The 14689-nt window shown below is 45.8% G+C and overlaps 1 protein-coding gene across 1 annotated transcript in view; it reads right to left on the reverse strand.

Annotated features, from left to right (window-relative positions):
* Positions 1-14689, reverse strand: part of KDM5A (lysine demethylase 5A) — a 374123-nt gene that overhangs the window by 3064 nt on the left and 356370 nt on the right.

Below are 14689 nucleotides of genomic sequence, written 5' to 3' on the forward strand. Positions count from 1 at the left end.
TCCTCTATTGGCTGCCTGAGCTTTAAGAAGCAAATCAATAACTACTTGAATTTTTTTATAGGTTTGTGTAGCCTGACCTTTTAACACTTGAGTTTTCTACTATTACAAAATAAATACAAGAAAACATGATAGCACACAAGAAAACAGATGACATAAAGAGACCCAATGTAAGGATCAGTGCTCCCTCTAAGGATTGGCCAAGTGCATGCAAATTTTTTTTTTCAAATGAGCAACAAATTTTAAAAAATTTTCTTCAAGTGAGCAACAAGTTCTAAAAGCCAACAGTTTTCCAGATTTCATTTGTGTGAGCAATCTTGTAGAAACTGTGAATGACACTCTTAAAATGTATGAGTGTTCACGTGTTCCGCTTCAAGGGAACATAGATAAGGATACGAGCATCCTAGCAGATGCAAAGTTTGAACATTTGTAGGAATCCACTCTTTATCAAGCTATTTTTGTCATCTTCCTCACCAATTCTGTACCACTGTGGGTAGATGAACATACAAGAAGCCTCATCCTGAATAGGAACTCAACATAGGAAATGACCATTTTTGCTAGTAGTTTACAAAAGGATGTGCTGAATGTGGAGCTTGTTGTAAAATAGGTGTAAGAGATGTTGACAAATATATATGTCCTTGCTGGCATGTCCAATGGGTGCAGCTATTTTAGAAAAGCCACATACAGAAAGCATGGCATTACTAAAAGGCTTTGTATAAATGCTGGCATGTATGTGCGTATGTATTGATTTTACAACATAAGTGTGCTTTCATAAGTATTTACACATGTGCTGCATTAAAAAAAAAAAAACAACAACCCTGAACATACAAGGCTAGTTAAGGACAGGAATGAAAAATCCTCTTATGAGTTTCTGAGACAGTGGTAGTCAGATGTTAGTGCAATTATTCCGTGAATTATTGGTGAAGACTTTTGGTCCACTCCAAACAATTACATAGCTGGCATTAGTGCAGGCCTTGCAGAAGGTGCAAAAAATGGCCTGGAAATTTCTTAAAAGTGCACTTGTTCTCATTTTAAAATGGAAAATATATAAGCTGTTCAACCCATCCAAACTTCCCCCACTTGAAATCTTTGGATTTTGGCCATCTACATTTCTAAATGGCATCTTTCTGAAATCACCATTTACTCATGCATGCAATCTGCACACATAAATACCACTATTTATGTTAAAATCTTTTTATTGAGTTTTTCAGCACACCGTCCACTGCTGTTACAGGTGCCACCATGAGCACCTCGAGATGGGTCTTCACCCACTGAAACAACATTTGAGCTTCCAGACAGAGATGCACTCTTGGTGACCCCTTGCCAAATGACAAAGGCCACAGACATTGCACTGTCTGAGAAAACACACACCGCTTTTCCCTGTAGCATGCTTCTGAATGTCTGGGATCCATTTGGTGTCAGAGGTTATGCAGGAGGGTGTGGATATAAGTCGGTCGAGGCTGTGACCTTTTTTGTGTGTTGGACCCAATAGCTTGATAATTATTTGGTTGTCTTCTAGCAGTTTTTTAGGTTATAGGCATTATTGTTACTGGTAGACTCAAGAGGCATGTTGACATCTCTGAGTATGAGAAGTTCATTGTATTGGCAAGGCAAGGCTCGATATAATTTCTATCAGCTTCATTGTAGTGTTTGGTTTGGAGTTTGGGGTCAGTATACCAGTAGAATGCCAATGCTGTTTGTGGTGAATTGGGCTTGTTTTCAAGCTTGCATCTTATGTATTCAAGAACATAAGCAGTGCCTCTACTGGGTCAGACCCGAGGTCCATCGTGCCCAGCAGTCCCCTCACGCGGCGGCCCAACAGGTCCAGGACCTGTGCAGTAGCCCTCTATCTATACCCCTCTATCCCTTTTTCCAGCAGGAAATTGTCCAATCCTTTCTTGAACTCCAGTACCGTGCTCTGTCCTATTACATCTTCTGGAAGCGCATGCCAGGTGTCCACCACACGCTGGGTAAAGAAAAACTTCCTAGCATTCGTTCTGAATCTGTCTCCTTCCAACTTTTCCGAATGCCCTCTTGTTCTTTTATGTTTTGAAAGTTTGAAGAATCTGTCCCTCTCTACTCTCTCTATGCCCTTCATGATCTTGTAGGTCTCTATCATGTCTCCTCTGAGTCTCCGCTTTTCCAGGGAGAAGAGCCCCAGTCTCTCCAATCTTTCAGTGTATGAAAGGTTTTCCATGCCCTTAATCATTCGTGTCGCTCTCCTCTGGACCCTCTCAAGTATTGCCATATCCTTCTTAAGGTACGGTGACCAATACTGAACACAGTACTCCAAATGCGGGCGCACCATTGCCCGATACAACGGCAGTATGACTTCTCTCGTTCTGGTCGTAATACTCTTCTTAATAATACCCAAGATCAGGGAGGGAGGTGGAGTCTGTCAGGGTAATATTGAAGGTGTTCTTGTAGACCAGGGGTGTCAAAGTCTCTCTCGAGGGCCGCAATCCAGTCGGGGTTTCAGGATTTCCCCAATGAATATGCATGAGATCTATTTGCATGCATTGCTTTCATTGTATGTTAACAGATCTCAAGCATATTCATTGAGGAAATTCTGAAAACCCAACTGGACTGTGGCCCTCGAGGAGGGACTTTGACACCCCTGTTGTAGACTATAGCTATGCCACCTTCTCACCTGTCTCTCCTGAAAATTTGAATGTTGTTGTACCCTGTTGGACAGAGGTGGGGTAGTTCCGGATCATTTCGTTCTTTAAGCCAGGTTTGGTGGAGAAGGCTAGCCCCAGGTCATTGGTCGAGATGAATTCATTCAGAAGAAATAATTTATTTACTATAGATCTTGATTTGACATATATGCAGGGAACCAGTGAGAAGGCTTTTCCTTTCTTTAACCAATTTGTGCTTGGTATATATCTTAGATTAGTATGATTCTTTTTAACTGGTTTTTGTTCGTAGTACGTTTGAGCCTGAGAATGGGGTTCGGGCGAGGTGTACAGCTGTCCTCCATAGTGGTGGATGGGTTTTGGGGCCTGGGCCTTTGTTGGGTGGTGTGCCATGGGGTACCGGGTCTGATAGTGGGAGATGTGGACTGAATGTCTATGAGGTTAATGAGGCATAGAAGAGATAGGATTTGAGTAAGGGTTTCATTGTGAATGTTTGGTTCAGGAGGTTACTGAGATTTTGACGGTGGTGGTTGGGTTTAGTGAGGTTTGTATTCCTGGGGTTAGGCTAGAATGTGGTAGCACTTCTAAGGGGGAGGAGGATGAGAATAGTCCGGTTTGTTTTGATGAGTGTGGAGAGGTAAGGTAGGTTTTGGGTAGTTACCTATTCTGTGGCTGCAGTGTTTCAATGAGATCCGCTTTACCTGGCATAGACGGTCAGTTTTTGTTGGTGGAATTCTTTGCTGATGAAGTCGATGGGTTGGCTTTCCTGATGGTGCAGATGAAGTTTCTCTGGGCCCCTTAACCTGACATGGATGGTTACGGTAAGTAACTGTGCTTTATCCCAGGACAAGCAGGCATGATATTCTCACATGTGGGTGACCTCCAAGCCAACCAAAAAAGGGCAGGTGGGAGGATGGCAATTTAGGAAAACAGGTTACGTAACACCGACTGGCCAAACCGGCCGTCGCTTCTGGACAAAGTGTCTAGACAGTAGTGGGAGGTGAACGTATGAACCGAAGACCAAGTGGCAGCTTTACATATGTCCTCCACAGGAGTAGACCGGAGGAAAGCAACAGAAGTTGCCATAGCCCTGACCTTATGCCCTGTGACTCGACCATGGAGCGTGAGACCAGCCTGAGCGTAGCAAAAAGAAATACAAGCAGCTAGCCAATTGGACAAGGTGCGCTTGGAAATAGGATGTCCCAGCCTATTAGGATCAAAGGACAAAAATAATTGAGGAACCTTCCGATAAGACTTGGTACGTTGGAGATAAAAAGCCAACGCCCTCTTACAGTCCAGCGTGTGAAGTGCCGCCTCACCAGGATGGGAGTGGGGCTTCGGAAAGAACACCGGAAGGACAATAGACTGATTGAGGTGGAAATCAGACACAACCTTAGGTAGAAATTTGGGATGGGTGCGAAGAACCACCTTGTCATGATGGAACACAGTAAAGGGCGGGTCCGCAACCAAAGCCTGAAGCTCACTAATTCGACGAGCAGACGTGAGCGCAAGTAAAAATATCACTTTCCAAGTTAGAAACTTAGGAAGAGACTTGTCAATTGGCTCAAAGGGAGGTTTCATCAGCTGAGCCAAGACCACATTCAGATCCCAAACTACAGGAGGAGGTTTCAGAGGAGGATTAACATTAACTAAACCCTTCATGAAACGAACCACCAGAGGATGAAGAGAGAGAGAACGACCCTCTAGATGCCGATGGAAAGCAGCAATAGCACTAAGATGCACCCGGATGGAAGTTGTCTTCAGCCCAGACTTGGACAAATGCAGCAAATATTCCAGAACCGAGGACACCGGAACCAAAGTCGGGTCCAGATGGTGCGAGGCACACCAGGATGAAAATCTGGTCCACTTCTGGGAATAACAAAGCGAGTCGAGGCCTTGCGCGAGGCTTCCAACACCTCCCTGACCGCCGAAGTCAGGGGGAAAGGAACCAAGCCGTCAGATGTAATGACTGAAGATTGGGATGCAACAGCGAACCCCGACTCTGAGACAGCAGAGAGGGAAAAACTGGCAGAAGTAGAGGCTCCCTGGCACCGAGTTGAAGGAGCAGGGAAAACCAGTGCTGACGAGGCCAACGTAGCGCTATGAGAATCATAGTGGCTCTTGATGACTTGAGATGAACCAACGTCCTCAAAATCAGAGGAAAGGGAGGAAACGCATAAAGGAATCTCTCTCCCCAGTCGAGAAGGAAGGCATCTGCCTCGAGACGGTCCTGGGAGTAAATCCGGGAAAAATAGAGGGGCAGTTTGCGAGTCTCCGGGGAAGCAAAGAGATCCACCTGAGGGGTCCCCAAGCGGTCGAAGACCTCGCATAGGACTCGGGAGTTTAGCGACCACTCGTGCGGTTGGAGAAGACGACTGAGTTTGTCTGCGAGACAATTCTCTTCTCCTTGGATGTAAACCGCACGTAGGAAGATGTTCTGGGATACCGCCCATTCCCAAAGGCGCAGGGCTTCCTGGCACAAGGCCCAAGAACCCGTTCCCCCTTGTTTGTTTACATAATACATTGCCACCTGGTTGTCCGTGCGTACGAGGACTACCTGGTCGTGGAGCAGGTGGCAGAACGCTCGAGCCGCCAGAAAAATGGCACGAAGCTCCAACACATTGATGTGACAAAGACGGTCCTCCGCCGACCATAGACCCTGGGTCCGCAGACCGTCGAGATGGGCCCCCCACGCGTACTCCGAGGAATCCGTGGTCAGGACCTTGCGATGCGGCGGAACGAGAAAGAGCAAACCCCCTGAAAGATTGGAAGAGTTTGTCCACCAACGGAGCGAGCGTCTCAAAGAGGGAGTCACCCTTATCGGGCAAGAGAGTGGATCGCACTCCTGACGCCATTGGGAGGCCAAGGTCCACTGAGGAAGCCTCAGGTGCAATCGGGCGAACGGAGTGACATGGACCGTCGACGCCATGTGGCCCAGGAGCACCAACATGCGATGAGCAGAAACTGCGGGCATCAGCGAAACCTGGCGACTCAATCAAAGCAGTGCCTGCATCCGAGGAGGAGGAAGGAAGGAACGGAGGCGAACCGTGTCCAGCACGGCTCCGATAAACTGAAGGGATTGAGTCGGGCTCATCTGAGACTTGGGAAAGTTCACCTCGAACCCCAGACGTTGAAGGAAGATGATAGTCTGTCGGGTCGCTGAGATAACCCCCTCCCTGGTGGGGGCCTTGATCAGCCAATCGTACAGGTAGGGAAAGACCTGCAGCCCCTGAAATCTCAGGGCAGCCGCAACCACCACCATACACTTCATGAAGACTCGAGGGGACGAAGCCAGACCAAATGGGAGGACCCGATATTGAAGGTGCAAATCCCCCACCTGGAACCGTAAATACTTGCGGAAAGCGGGATGCACCGGAACATGAGTGTAGGCTTCCTTCAAGTCTAGGGAGCACATCCAATCCCCTTCCTCCAACAGAGGGTATAAAATCGGAAGTGACAACATCCGGAACTTCTCCCGGACCAGGAATTTGTTGAGCTTCCGGAGGTCCAAAATGGGGCGTAAGTCCCCTGTCTTCTTTGGGACCAAAAAGTAACGGGAGTAAAACCCCGTTCCCCGTTGTTCTGGGGGCACTGGTTCCACCGCCCGTAAGCTCAACAAGGCCCTGGCCTCCAGAAGGAGAAGGGGAAGTTGGCTGCGGTTGCACGGACACATTCCGGGGGGATGGTCCGGCGGCGTGGCTGAGAAATTCAGCGAGTAGCCCTCGGAGATGATCCGGAGCACCCATGCGTCGGATGTTATCTCTGTCCAAGCCACAGAAAAGGACCTGAGACGGCCTCCGATTGGGAGGGGGTCCCTTGATATTGCGGAGGGGGCCCGCCCCCATCCGCATAGCCCGTTAAAAGGACGGGGCCGGCTTGGACGCTCCTTGCGCCGGAGGTTTCGGCTGTCCCCCTCTACCCTGTTGGGGAGGGCGCCGGGCCGGAGGTCTAGAAAATGCAGGAGTAGACTTCTGCGGGTATCTCCTCGGGGGCGTCCGGAAAGATTTTTGCGGCGGGGCACGAGGTTTAGCACGGACCAAGGAGGCTAAGGAGTGCTCCTGTTCCGACAAACGTTTGGTCGCCGCCTCCAAGGATTCATCAAATAATTCTGAACCCACGCATGGTAAATTGGCCAGGCGTTCCTGTAGGTTAGGATCCATATCGAGGGTACGGAGCCAGGCCAGCCGGCGCATAGCCACCGCAAAGGCCGACACCCTCGAAGCAAGCTCAAACGCGTCGTACACAGCGTGGAACAGGTACAGCCGCAATTGAGACAAGTTGGTCATGAATGTGGCAAACCCCTCTCGATGGGAAGCAGGCATGACCTCCCGATACTGAGGTAAGTCCTTCACCATGCTACGCAAATAGGATGAAAACGTAAATGCGTAGTTGAGGACCCTGATGGCCATGAGGGAATTAGAATAGAGGCGACGACCAAACTTGTCCAGGGTCCTCCCCTCCCTTCCAGGCGGGACCGCCGCCGAGACTCTGGAGGGTTGAGTCTTTTTAAGTGCCGACTCCACAATCAACGACTGGTGTGAGAGTTGAGGCTTATCGAACCCTTTAGACGGAATGGTCCGGTATTTGGACTCCATCTTCGACGGCACCGCAGTGATTGTAAGAGGGGAGTCCAAGTTCTTAAGGAAGGTTTGATGCAGGACCTTATTCAGGGGAAGGCGAGGAGTTTCCCTCGGGAGAGTAGGAAGGTCCTGCTCCTCTACGAACTCTTTGGTATATTGCGAACCCGCCATTAAGTCAAGCCCCAAGGCTTGTGCCATATCCTGCACGAACCTGGAGAAGGAGGATGTTCTGGCGGGCGGCGAGGGGGTTCGATATCTCCCCGCCGAACAGAAGGGGGAAGCCTCGCGGGAATACTGCGGTTCCCTGCCAGACCCCGATCCCCAAGAGGCCACATCGAGCGACCTCGAAGGGGTCGGGGAACGCCTGCGCCCCGAAGAGCCCTTGGGGGAAACCCCGGGGGTCCGAGGCACCGAGGCACGCCCCCTCCGTCTCGGGGAGGAGTCTCTCGAACCCCCTCTCGCGGGGGAACGAAGCAGGCTTGGGTTGTCGAGGCGGAGCTCCGAGACACGTAAGGTCTCGCCCTCGAGCGGTGAAGAGTGACCACGTCTCCGAGGAGAACCCCGAGAACGTTTGGGTTTCCTTGGACGACGCCTCGCCCGGGGCCGGCCCGAGGGCGAGGAGCCCCGGGAAGACCTCAAAGAAGAGGACGAGGATATCCTCCTGACCCGACGCACCTTGTCCCGAGGCCTAACGCTCTTCTCAGGCTGGGCCTCTGAGGTCGAAATCGAGGGCAAGGTCGGGGTTGAGGTCGGGGCCGGCCCGGCACCCGAAGTCGAGGGCACCGAGACCGAGGCCGCCGAGGCCTGGGCCATCGAGACCGGCGCAGTCAAAGCCGAAGCCTGCTGCAGCTGCTCGATGGCTCCTGACAGCTCCGAGGTAATCAACGCTCGGAGCAAGTCTTGAAAGGCCGGGATCCCCATCATGGCCGGTAGGTCCGAGGCCGGGGGGTGCTCCCTGGAGGGCGACCTCGGTCTCGAGTATTCCCTCGGGGCACTAGATTTGCCAACCCTGGGCTGGGCCGAGGATGATCCACCCGCTGTCGAGGAGCCCGAGGATGGCTTCTTCGCCGAACCTGGGGCTGAGGAGGGAAGCGGGGACTTACCCGAGGTAGGCTTAGTCAGAGCAGCAGGCTTTGATGAAGTCGAGGGACGCGGCTGGGGCGAGGATCCCGAGGTCGAGGCCGAAGCCGAGGCTGACGTCGAGGCCTTCCCCGCCGCGGAGTCGACCGCGAAAAGCTCCGCCATCCTGGCTCGGCGTCGGCGGAGCGCTCTGGCCTGAAAAGTAGAGCACCTGTCGCAAGAGTCTGTCGGATGCTCAGGGCCTAAACAGAGCAAGCACCACCGGTGAGGATCGGTAATAGAAAGTAACCGATCACACCTGGTGCACTTCTTAAAACCCGTCAAGGGACGGGACATGAAAACCGACAAGGCCGGAACGAGCACGGCCAGCGGCCGCGGCTCACGGGGGCCCCCGGAGCCGAACCGAGAAAAAAAAAAACAAAGTCGGAGAAGATTTTTTTTTTTTTTTTAAAACAAGACGACTAAAAAAGAAAGTAAAGCACAGCGACCGAGCAAAATTCACCCAGACGCGGTGACAGAAGGCAAGCTATCAGAGCTCAATTTCCACAGGGCTTCTGGCTCCGCAGAAAAAACTGAACTGAGGACCACGAGGTGGGGATGCGCCCTCTAGTGGGCAAGAAGGCATGCACATGCGTGGTGCAGTGTAGCAAACTTGAAACTTCAATCAAGTTTGCTTGAAAAGCTGTCCGCGCTGGGGCTCCGTAGATGACGTCACCCACATGTGAGAATATCATGCCTGCTTGTCCTGGGATAATGAAGTATGTATTGGACCATGTACCAGAAGAATTATGGAAGATATATGGAAAAGCGAAAACTGTAGATTCTGTTCAAATTGAAATGTTAAAAGAAGGTATAGGACCGAAAATAGCACAATATCCATTGAAGCCAGCAGCTGTAGCAGGAAGTATTCCTATAATTGAACAATTAGTAAAAGAAGGGATTCTAGAAGAATGTTCATCTGCCTGGAATACTCCTTTGTTTCCCATACAGAAATCAGATGACTCATACAGAATAGTGCATGATTTGAGGGGTTTGAATAAATTAATTCAGTCTGAGTATCCTGTAGTTGCAAATCCTGTAACAATCCTGAATGAGGTCCCTTTAGGATCTTATTTGACTGTCATTGATTTGAAAAATGCATTCTATACTATTCCACTACATCCAAAGTCACGTCCTTATACAGCCTTTACCTTTGATGGTAAGCGCTATTGTTGGGCACGTCTCCCTCAGGGGCTTTCAGAGAGTCCTTCTGTGTTTTCAAGGATATTAATGCATGATTTGCAAATTTTTAAAGAACGGCTTCCACCAGAAATACATTTGATTTCTTATGTAGATGATTTGTTATTGTCTGCGCCTACTGTGGAAGATAATGTGAAATATACTATTGAACTGTTGAATTTTCTGTGTGAATATGGTTATGTGGTTAATAAGGAGAAATTACAAATAGCAGAAGAAGAGGTTACCTTTTTAGGGTATCGTGTAGGCAAGTCAGTACGAGCCTTAACTAAAGATTTAGTGCAGGAAATAGAAAAAACACTCTTGCCACAGACAGTGAAGGAATTACGAGGATTCTTAGGACTCCTTAATTATTGTAGACAATGGATACTGTGTTTAAGTACTAGGACACTTCCTTTGAGGGCTAAATTGAAAGGAAATGTTCAGAGCAGAGACAGAATTCAATTAGATTCAGCACTGGTGGTGCTTATACAGGAGTTAAAACAAGCAATTAGAGATGCTCCACAGTTTGTTTTACCTTTGATTGGGACAGAAGTGCAAGTACATTTACATATTGGAAATCCTGGATGGGGTGCAGTTTTACAACAAAATGACAATTTTTGTGGATATTTATCTGGAAGTTTTACATCTGTGGAAATGGGTTTTTCTCAGTGTGAAAAAGGTATAGTGGCAGCTGCAACATTGGTAGGAAAACTTATGGATTTGTTACCATACAGTCATATCACAGTACATACTTCCCATGATATTTTGAATATTTTAAAATTGCCAGAAGTAGTGTTTACTAGTCAGCGTATAGGGAAGTATTTGGCTCTGCTTACCACTGGTTTAGTGGATGTGCCACCAAAATTAGAGGATAAAGATCCAGCACAAGTGTTTTATGCTTTTTTAGGAATACAAGACAGTACTGAGCACGAGTGTTCAGTTCTAATTCCACAGCAACAAATGTTATTAAAATATGATAAACCCCTAGGTGAGGGATATATTTGTTTTATAGATGGTTCCAGTGCTACAAACAGAGCAGCATTTGCTATCACAACGTATGATAGGGATGCTGACAGCACTGAGTGGAAAACTTACTGTTTACCATCAGATCAATATTCAGCCCAGACTGCAGAATTAGCAGCATTAGTCCAGGTGTTACAGGACAATATAGGAAGGAAAATTACTTTTATTCAGATTCTGCATATGCTTTAGGAGTAGCAAAATTGCATTTAACGACATGGAAAAAGAGAGGATTCATAGACTCTGGAGGTCATCCAGTTCAACATTTACCTTTGATAGAGAGATTGGATAGATTATTGCAGCAATACCCAGACAAAATATTGGCATTATGTAAAATTAAGGCCCATGATAAGAAAGATGAATCGTGGGAGCAATATATGCATAATCAGACAGATCTAGCAGCAAAATGGGCTGTAGAGCAACAGGGCATAATGCTAGTGCAGACTAGAGCTAGGAGCAAGATTACAAAGGAACAAGAAGAGCAAAGACGACTGCTCCTAGATGGCGTAACAGAGGAAGAGATTCAACAATGGACAAATTTACAATGTCAGTGTATAGAAGGTATCTGGTATAATTCGTCAGGTGTACAGGTACCTCTGGTGATAATGATCCAACAAATGCACAATGCCTTACATGAAAGTGCAGCTACTTTGATTAGTCAATTGTCACAGCAAATTTGGCATCCTCATTTAGACAAAATAGTAAGACAGACTGTATTACGTTGTGCTGTATGTGTAAAAACTAATCCTAGAGGTACTTGTATAGCACCAGGCACTCTACCTATCCCGCAGGGACCTTTTCAGAAGTGGCATGTGGATTTTACAGACATGATAACACCTTGTAAAGGTAAGAGGTATCTGTTACTTTGTGTTTGTCCTTTTTCGGGCTGGATTGAAGCCTACCCCTGTAAAAAAGAAACAGCGGGAGAAGTGGCAAAGGTATTCTTAAATGAAATTATTCCAAGACATGGAATTCCTTATGAGATAGCCACAGATAATGCCAGCCACTTTAAAAATGCATTATTACAAGAATTGGCAAATTCACTATTGATTAAGCACAAATTCATAACAGTTTACCATCCTCAATCGAATAGTTTTGTTGAAAAATCGAATGATTTAATAAAAACTGCATTGCGAAAAATTATGCCATTGGAGTCTAAAGACTGGCTAAAATATTTGCCTGCAGCACTCTATGTAGTGCGTAATAGGCATATGCCTAGATTTGCTTTGACTCCTTTCCAAATTGCCACTGGAAGAAAGATGCCCCTTGCTTTTGTGAAACCGGGAAATTGTACTAATGATACTTTATTTTCTGATTATGTTGTAGCATTACAGACAGCTATAGCAGAGATTCAATCGCGACGAACTCCAAGTAGTGGGGATCAAGCACTTCCAGTTTACAGATTCCATCAGGATCAGTGGGTGTATAAGAGGTTACATACAAGAAATATATGGACTCAGCCATACTTTTATGGACCTTTTCAAGTGGAAGTGGTGTTCCCTTATGCAGTGAAATTAAAAGGGTATACACCGTTAGTACACGTGAAAGACATTACACCAGCACCCATTGCTAATACCTGATTACCTGAGCATATCTATTGTTCCTGCAAGGAAATCAAGGACTAGAGACACTATTAGTAGTTCATCTCATTGCTATTATTATATTTACATATTTTCAATATTGTTTATTTTTAGTTATTCTAATTAGGTATTAATTTTAGCTATGTTACTTATTTGGTGTTCTCCATTACTATTCTTTACTTTTTTCCACCACACTTTTGCAGAATGGAATCTTTTCTTACCTATAGTAGGTCAGGGAAATTCCTATGAACAAATGAAATTTCGTGTAGCTAGGTATGCTAATGTAAGCAATTGCTGGGTTTGTGCCCAGCTTCCACAACACTCTAGTGGGTTACCTTTTCGACCTTTTGCATGGAATGTTTCTGATCTTTGTTATTATTCTCTTTATCTTATGCCACGTAATGGCTTAGTTGCACCACAGTTTAGTCATGAGGGAAATTGTTCCTCTATGGTTCAATATTCTCTTCTTCAAACATTTACTCGTTATGCTTTTAGTTTTGACCCAAATAAACCACCAGCCCCAGTTTTAGTTAGACCCATGCGAGGATTTCTTTGTTACCATTCTAAAAGGACAGATAAAACCACCTGGTATGCTGGAAAGAGTTCATGTCAATATTATGTTTCTTCAGATGGTCCAAATATTTCTCTTTCACTGGGAAATATTACTGTTTCTACCTATTTTACTGACAGGCAACAATTTGCCTGGCTTACAGGTGTTAGTAATTATTTGTTACCCTCTTATGCTGACTGCTGGTGGATTTGTGGCCCATATGCATACAGATGGCTTCACGAAGGTTGGTATGGGACCTGCTATATCGGGTTCCTATTACCCCCTGTGAGAATCATATCTGAATTGCCTCCTACCCGACCAAAAAGAAATACTCCTCTCATTTCTGAAGGGGAAAGATTTGCTATGATCCTTTTACCTAGTTATGGAGTAGGTAAATTAATCCAAATTATAAAAAAATTATCCACCCTTATTGAAACTATGGGTAATGAAACAACAGCAGTTACTCAATCTCTATCACTAGAGCTCAGACAAACACGCATTGTAGCTCTTCAAAATAGGATTGCACTCGACTATCTCCTAGCAGCCCAGGGGGGTACATGTGCCATCATTGGACAAGAATGTTGTACTTATATTCCTGACTCCTTCTCTGACCAGCAAGCACATATCACATCTCTAGACAAGGCATTACAGAATTGGGAACAATTTAAGGTAGAGGATAAGGGTTGGTTTGATTGGCTAACTGCATGGATGCCTAATATATCATGGGTTAAAGGCCTATTGGGTGTTTTAATAAGCCTGGCTTTTGTGTTTCTGATTGTGTGTTGTAGTTTATCCTGTATAATTGGCATTGGAAAAACATGTTTGCAGAAAGTGACTCCCAATCTTACGCTGATCCAGAGAACAAGTCATGCCCAAAGCAACCTCAGAACAGAGCAAGGAAAGGCCACTAAAGCTCCAGATGTGGGTCCTGGTGTGGTACCTCACTCCACGACCCAAGGGGGGGCTATGGACCTTGTCCTATGCCTTAAGTAGTTCTGAGTAGGGCCAGCTTAGTTTACCTGGGCAGGTACGAGTGAGCAAACATGAAATAAAAAAATTCAGCTATTACACTTTCTCACATTGCACCAGGATTTACTAGCTAGAAAAGAAAAACTGTTGACAGATAAGGCCTGATCCAAGAGCAAGTGAGAATGTGGATTAGTAGCTATAAATTAATAAATGAAAATTGGATAATCTGGAATAAAATGATCAGAAATACAAAAAGTTTAAAAACAGGGACTTTAAGTTACCATATGGATTTGATATATGTCATGTGCTTGACGGATATAGGGAGGCAAGCTAAGACATTTTTGTGATTGATGACTACCATATCAAATGTACTCCAGATGGGAAGCTTAAGTTTCTTATAGAGTTTCTTTGTGTTAGAGTGACCAGCCTGAACTAGGCCAATCCTCAGGGAAATGTAGGCAGACAGGAGTTGGCTTTTGACCTGGTATCCACATACCAGGGGGCCCTAGGTTTGCCATGACTTGAGTTTGCTAAGGACAAATCTAAACCACATGTGTATCATGGTATGAATTGATCCAAAATTAAGTATCAGAAAGTTAGGAAAAATTACATAATATAAATTTTCTTAGGTAGCTATAGGAATATATGTTAACAACCAATATAGATTAGATTAGGAATATATGTTATTTTGATTTTCATATATCTGAAATCCTGAAGAGATCCTGATAAGGCAACAGATGGTGTTTGACCTCTGACCTTGAGCAACTTTTTTATACTTCGTAGAATCTTGGTGGGAGGGGTACCTGCTCTTTCCATCTTTTCTTTGTGCAGTCTTTGTGAGACAGAGATCTCAGAATAGAAAAGAACACTGACATTTACAGGAAAGAATGTAGAATCTGAGGAGTTTTGTAAGTATATTATAATATTGGTCTATATTCTTTTTATAAAATATGTAAGCTTAATGTGAGAATGTAACTTTTTTAGATATAAGAATGTAATTTGTGGCACGCCTATATGAAGCTAGCCTTATATGGGAATAAATAATGTGAACCAATTAGA

The sequence above is a fragment of the Geotrypetes seraphini genome, chromosome 7 (assembly GCF_902459505.1).
Source record: "Geotrypetes seraphini chromosome 7, aGeoSer1.1, whole genome shotgun sequence".
NCBI classification, from domain to species: domain Eukaryota; kingdom Metazoa; phylum Chordata; class Amphibia; order Gymnophiona; family Dermophiidae; genus Geotrypetes; species Geotrypetes seraphini.